The 7,342-nt window shown below is 42.1% G+C and overlaps 1 pseudogene; it reads left to right on the plus strand.

Moving 5' to 3' along the window:
* Positions 1 to 6,795: 6,795 nt before the first annotated feature.
* Positions 6,796 to 6,913, plus strand: LOC126093020 (5S ribosomal RNA; annotated as a pseudogene).
* The last annotated feature ends 429 nt before the right edge of the window (positions 6,914 to 7,342 follow it).

The following is a 7,342-nucleotide window of genomic DNA, read 5'->3' on the forward strand; positions in this document are numbered from 1 at the left end:
TATACAAAGATAGAAAGGGTGAAGTCCAGCAGGTGCGGATTTCTGAGCTGTTTTGATATTTTGTCGGCTTTTATGGAAGTCTCCTTGTTGACATTGTTAAATACAATGTCGTTGTTGATTTATCGTATGTATTGTCGTAGCTAACACGAAGCAGATTTGACATTAGCTTCTTTGCTTTGTGCTGTGGTGGAACTGAATTTTGTGCCATGATTTGTGCTAACACAGAGAAACCTTGGCTATCGCTTCAGTGCTTGGTGGCGTGGCAGATAGAATTCGATTTCGTATATAATCCAACTGTGCTCGGTGTTTCAACTGATAATGGAATATCCAGTATCATGCTGCAGTGGTAAGTCTAGAAAACCACAGAGGTATGGTAGACAATTTGAAGTATCTAAAAAGCTAATAATAATGTCACATGAAATATGAGAGTATTGTAACTGCTGGATGAATAGTACTGATTTTCTAACTGATGCAGAGGAGTCTACATTAATATCTAATTTCAGTTTGCTGAAGGAATGGAATGAGCAAACTTGTCACTTCACAGGACTGACTTCTGTTGACAACGTACAATGCTGAACGCCTTGCAGATATGAGACAGTAGCTACTTTGTGTGATCATACATTTCATTACCAGGTCACAATAATGAGAGACAATACTGTGACTAAACTGTCTGTTTGTAAAAGGCATTTATATTACTGCATGGTATTTCAAAGAAAAGATTAGAAACTATCAGAATTCCTTATAAAATAAGGCACAGCGTCCGTTGATAAATGAGGGAAACACGGAAACCAAATTCATAAACTTACAACAGAAACAGAGCAGAATATCTGCGCTCGCATCAAGTCATTTAAAGGACAGTCCAGTCATTAAAGTATAAATAAAACATAGAAACTGTATTTGCCTCACAATCAAGAAGATGTTCAGCATGTTTCAAGAGACTCATTCTACTTGTTCCATATCATATGAAACTTATCGTAAAATATTTGATACAAAATCTAATATCTCATTCAGTTTCCCTCGATGTGATACAGGCAGTACTTGTAATATACACTCCTGGAAATTGAAATAAGAACACCGTGAATTCATTGTCCCAGGAAGGGGAAATTTTATTGACACATTCCTGGGGTCAGATACATCACATGATCACACTGACAGAACCACAGGCACATAGACACAGGCAACAGAGCATGCACAATGTCGGCACTAGTACAGTGTATATCCAACTTTCGCAGCAATGCAGGCTGCTATTCTCCCATGGAGACGATCGTAGAGATGCTGGATGTAGTCCTGTGGAACGGCTTGCCATGCCATTTCCACCTGGCGCCTCAGTTGGACCAGCGGTCGTGCTGGACGTGCAGACCGCGTGAGACGACGCTTCATCCAGTCCCAAACATGCTCAATGGGGGACAGATCCGGAGATCTTGCTGGCCAGGGTAGTTGACTTACACCTTCTAGAGCACGTTGGGTGGCACGGGATACATGCGGACGTGCATTGTCCTGTTGGAACAGCAAGTTCCCTTGCCGGTCTAGGAATGGTAGAACGATGGGTTCGATGACGGTTTGGATGTACCGTGCACTATTCAGTGTCCCCTCGACGATCACCAGTGGTGTACGGCCAGTGTAGGAGATCGCTCCCCACACCATGATGCCGGGTGTTGGCCCTGTGTGCCTCGGTCGTATGCAGTCCTGATAGTGGCGCTCACCTGCACGGCGCCAAACACGCATACGACCATCATTGGCACCAAGGCAGAAGCGACTCTCATCGCTGAAGACGACACGTCTCCATTCGTCCCTCCATTCACGCCTGTCGCGACACCACTGGAGGCGGGCTGCACGATGTTGGGGCGTGAGCGGAAGACGGCCTAACGGTGTGCGGGACCGTAGCCCAGCTTCATGGAGACGGTTGCGAATGGTCCTCGCCGATACCCCAGGAGCAACAGTGTCCCTAATTTGCTGGGAAGTGGCGGTGCGGTCCCCTACGGCACTGCGTAGGATCCTACGGTCTTGGCGTGCATCCGTGCGTCGCTGCGGTCCGGTCCCAGGTCGACGGGCACGTGCACCTTCCGCCGACCACTGGCGACAACATCGATGTACTGTGGAGACCTCACGCCCCACGTGTTGAGCAATTCGGCGGTACGTCCACCCGGCCTCCCGCATGCCCACTATACGCCCTCGCTCAAAGTCCGTCAACTGCACATACGGTTCACGTCCACGCTGTCGCGGCATGCTACCAGTGTTAAAGACTGCGATGGAGCTCCGTATGCCATGGCAAACTGGCTGACACTGACGGCGGCGGTGCACAAATGCTGCGCAGCTAGCGCCATTCGACGGCCAACACCGCGGTTCCTGGTGTGTCCGCTGTGCCGTGCGTGTGGTCATTGCTTGTACAGCCCTCTCGCAGTGTCCGGAGCAAGTATGGTGGGTCTGACACACCGGTGTCAATGTGTTCTTTTTTCCATTTCAAGGAGTGTATATTCTCTAACTTTCAAAGCTCTAAAGGCACTACTCACACGTGCAACAGATGGAAAGCAAAAATCAGACGTTGAAAGGAACATTAAGAGAGAGAAGATTTGATATGAACTGCACTACCGCAAAGCTGATACATTGTATCAGCGTAAAAAACAATCTCGACAGAGATGCAGAAAGTTTGCACACACAGAATCGATATATATGGATTTCCAACGATGTCTTCCATGTCCAAACATCAGAACCAACATTGTCTGTTATTAGCGACGGATTTCTCTACATCTATTTAACATACTTCGACTCTCAGAGGGTAATGCAGTGTTCTATGTTCATCCTGAAACTACAGGAAAGCATGGTTCAAATTCAGTAGTTTCTTTCCTGCATCATTATATTATGTGGTTTCTGTATCCTGAGGTTAGAAATTTGGAAATCTTCTGTGACTCATGTGGTGGTCAAAACAACAACTACACCCTTTTCAGGTTCATCCATTATCTTGTCCATCATACAAAGCTATTTGAATCAATTCGTGTGACATTCCCAGTAAGACGACATTCATACCTCGAAAATAACAAAGATATGGGCCTCATCAGACATAAAACAAAAGCTGAGCTTCCAAAAGACTGGAGCAACATAATTAAAGATGCACGTGTGTAACCCACTCCTTTTCTCATTGTTGAAGTTGATGGCTCAATGTTATGTGACTGGACTGAATCCTTGCAACAAAGATACCGACCAAATTTCCATGCCCATCACGATTATCAAGGGCATGAAGATATTACATCACCAACCTAGGCTTTCATGCATCTCGACACTTACAATGGATCTTGGATCACATCAGTTGTTACATCTGCTGCTGGACGAATGGAAGAGGAACAAGAACTTGCAGGAGAGTTTTTGTCCCCTTTAGCCCTTTACGAAAGTTGGCTGGTAAAGGCTCTAGTCACAGTAATGAAACTGGATCATATCAGTGTGTGAAATAGCAGGTCCCGCTTTATTATGACAAATCTGTTGAGATACTAGGCTAATAAGAGGTCGCATATCCAATGTTTCAGAACTGCTACCTATCACCAAGGAGAAGTACCGTGATCTGCAAGAACTGAAGGTGTTCTGTGGCACAGGGGCCCAAGAGTACTATACAAATATCCCTTTCTCGCAGTGAATTTACAAACACTTTTTGTGTTATTTGTTTGTAATAAGTAAATAGTGAGAAATGAAGACTGTGAGTTATAAATAGTATGATTTATGCTGATAACTGAAATTGAATCCTATTAACTACATTTTTAATGAATGTGTTGTAACCATTTATTGAATAATTGTTTGCAGTTGTATACTAGGTCATTTCAAGATACAAAGGGTGAGACATGGGTTTATTAATCATTATAATTTACTTGAGTTGAATGAAAATAAAAACACAATATTGATAAACAGTACTGTTCCTAAAGCCTGATTGGTCATGAATGTTCTGTACAATAATGACTAGACTCAAAGATGAAAAGATCTTTTTCAAGGGAGTTGCAGAGAAGTTTTATAGTGAAGTATCATCCCAATATAACATTACATTCTGAGTTCTACAATGTAATTAGTGCATTTAAAAAAATTAAAAAACAGACATTCAGATACAAAGACATACAGGGTACAATTTTAATAATATTTTTTCCGCTTTCAAGGAATCCTAAAAAAGTTGAATGTACTGTGTAAATTAGAAAATCATTTTTCAATAACCAATGAAGCTGTAACGTTTTAAACTTTAAACTATAAAATGGACTTAACCACCTCTTTCCGTGTGGTCTTCATATGATTATGTAAGTAGGTTTTTATGTTGGTAACGCCACGTAGCGTTCTGTATGAAAATCAGTGACTGTGCTGTGTGCATTCTGTGGCTTGTTGGAATTTTCGCTATTGTAGTGTTGCGCAGCTGGATATGAACAGCATGTAGCGTTGTTCAGTTGGAGGTGAGCCGCCAGCAGTGATGGATGTGGAGAGAGAGATGCCAGAGTTTTTACAGGTTACTATAAGCGGATGACTTGGACGTGTGTCCGCCAGAAAAAGGAAATTTGTAAAGGTGGATTTTATGTATTGATAAATATATATGTGATGACTTTTGAACATTATTAAGGTAAATACATTGTTTGTTCTCTATCAAAATCTTTCATTTGCTACCTATGCTTATCAGTAGTTATTGCCTTCAGTAGTTAGAATCATTTAGCTGGCAGTATTGGCGCTCGTTGTATTGCAGTAGTTCGAGTAACGAAGATATTTGTGAGGTAAGCGATACATGAAAGGTATAGGTTATTGTTAGTCAGTGCCACTCTTTTGTAGGGATTATTGAAAGTCTGATTGAGTTGCGCAAATAATATTGTGTGTCAGTTTAGTGATTATCAGACTAACTAAAGAGAGAAATGTCTTAGTACATTCAGTTTTGCTCAGCTGTTTGAAAATCAAATTAATCAATTCATGACATCCATCTTTACAAATTTCCTTTTTCTGTCGGTCACACGTGCAGCTCGTCTCCTTATAGTAACCTCTCAAAACTCTGGCATCTCTCTCTCCACATCCATCACTGCTGGCGACTCACCTCCAACTGCACAACGATATGCACTGTTCACATGTAACTGCCCAACACTACAATAGCGAATATTCCAACAATGCCAACAAGCCACAGACTGCACACAGCACAGTCAGTGATTTTCATACAGAGCACTATGTGGTGCTACCAATATAAAAATCTAAACAGCCTACTTACAATTACTAAGGCAATGTTTATGCAGGGTGTCAATTTCTTGACTGCCAGAAGATGTCCATAAATGGGTGTACCTAAAATTGGTTATTTCCCTGCTTATTTACTTCTTTTTTACTATTCTTAGATTGATGAAATTTTTACAAAGTACTCGTATACAAACAAAAGTCAACAAAATGCTCTACTCCATCACTCGAATTAAAAAAATGAACACGGGGAAATTGCCCATACTAACATCGAAAACTGTGAAATTCTTGTAAAATATTTTGCTAAATTACTGGCTTGTGGAATGCCTGCAGAAAATTGATTTCTGTCATACACAAAGAAACCCAGAATCAAAGCCACCAAGATTACAGTGTCTGTGTTGCACTCATAATATCAAATATCTATAAAAATGTTTGAATGATAGACTGCATAAAAAAGACATACATTTTTTGTAGACAGTTGCTGTACATGATCAATTTCTACAGGGGATTGACTGCTTTCCCATTGCAACTGATGTTGACAGCTAAGGTCTCATAAAAGTCTTTCTTGAGTTTCAAGTTGATAGATTTCCTCCCCGAGAATTTTGTTATCTTGTGTGTGTCTTGTATACAGGGTGAAAAGTATTTAAACCGACAAACTCTGGGAGGTTGTAGGGGACATCAAAACAAATATTTTTCCCTAGTGTCATTTTTTCCTATGAGGAGTATTTAAACCAGTAGAGGAACTGTGCTATGCTTCCAGGTTGTAGACACACTGTAAGTGAAATGTATGTAACAATTGCTCTTGAAGGACTGTTCTTACATTCGTCTGATTCGTCCCCATGTTACGTGCAATTGCACGAGTGCTGAATGAAAGGTCCCGCTCCACATGCTGCAAGACAGCTTCCTCAAATTGCAGCGTTCTTACCGTGCGACGGTGTCCCTGGCCAGGTAATCTGCTAAATGACCCGGTCTCAAACCTCCCAGAGTTTGTCGGTTTAAATATTTTTCACCCTGTATGAATTCCCTTTGACTCAGAGCCGGTAATGGCACATTCTCTGAAATCTCGAATTTCTCACCTAACGTCTTTTGAAATGCGAGTTTTTCTTTTCCTCTTCCTCATTACCTTGAAACAAAATCTGAAAAGCTAGTATGCACTTTCGTTATTTCCACTTCGGTGTGAAGGATAAGACGTACTGCGTTAAATTTAAAAAGAATAATCATTTATTTGTATTATCGCTAGAAAACTGAAGATATTTAATTGTGACCTGGTACTACAACTTACAAATATTTCGATCATCATCAGAGGCTGAATTATATTGCTTTAATTGCTGTGACGTCTTACATTAAATGTAAATGTGTCCTACTTGCTTTTTAAAGCTTGCAGTTCTTACGTGTAGCACGAAATTCGGTATTCAATTAACATACCGGTATTACTATATAGCGAGTATTTGTCGCAATAATTAGAGGTAAAAGTCGGTCATCAATTACATTTATACATTGAACAAACAGATTTTACATTAAAACCACATGTGCTATATGCTCTGATAGCAAGAAAAGACGCTACAGGACCTATACAATACAGTATTTCGTGATACACGGAAAAATATGAGCCTTAAAAGCATATAAGCCAACGGCCTTGCCGCAGTGATAACACCGGTTCCCGTCAGATCATCGAAGCTAAGCACTGTCGGGCTAGGCTAGCACTTGGGTGGGTGACCATCCGGTCTGCCAGGCGCTGTTGGCAAAGGGAGTGCACTCAGCCCTTGTGAGGCAAACTAAGGAGTTACTTGACTGAGAAGTGGCGGTTCGGGTCTCGTAAACTGATATACAGCCGGGTGAGTGGTGTGCTGACCACATGCCCCTCTGCATCCGTAACCAGTGGCGCCTGTGGGCTGAGGATGACATGGAGGCCGGCCGGAAACGTTGCGCCTTCCAAGGCCTGTTCGGACGGGGTTAGTTTCTTAAAAAGCAAGTCGGCCGACGTGGCCGGGCGGTTCTAGGCGTTTCAGTCTGGAACCGCGCGACCGCTACAGTCGCAGGTTCGAATGTTGCCTCGGGCATGGATGTGTGTGATGTCCTTAGGTTAGTTAGGTTTAAGTAGTTCTAAACTCTAAGGGGCTGATGACCTCAGATGTTAAGTCCCACAGTGCTCAGAGCCATTTTTAAAAGCAAA

Source organism: Schistocerca cancellata, chromosome 7 (assembly GCF_023864275.1).
Source record: "Schistocerca cancellata isolate TAMUIC-IGC-003103 chromosome 7, iqSchCanc2.1, whole genome shotgun sequence".
NCBI classification, from domain to species: domain Eukaryota; kingdom Metazoa; phylum Arthropoda; class Insecta; order Orthoptera; family Acrididae; genus Schistocerca; species Schistocerca cancellata.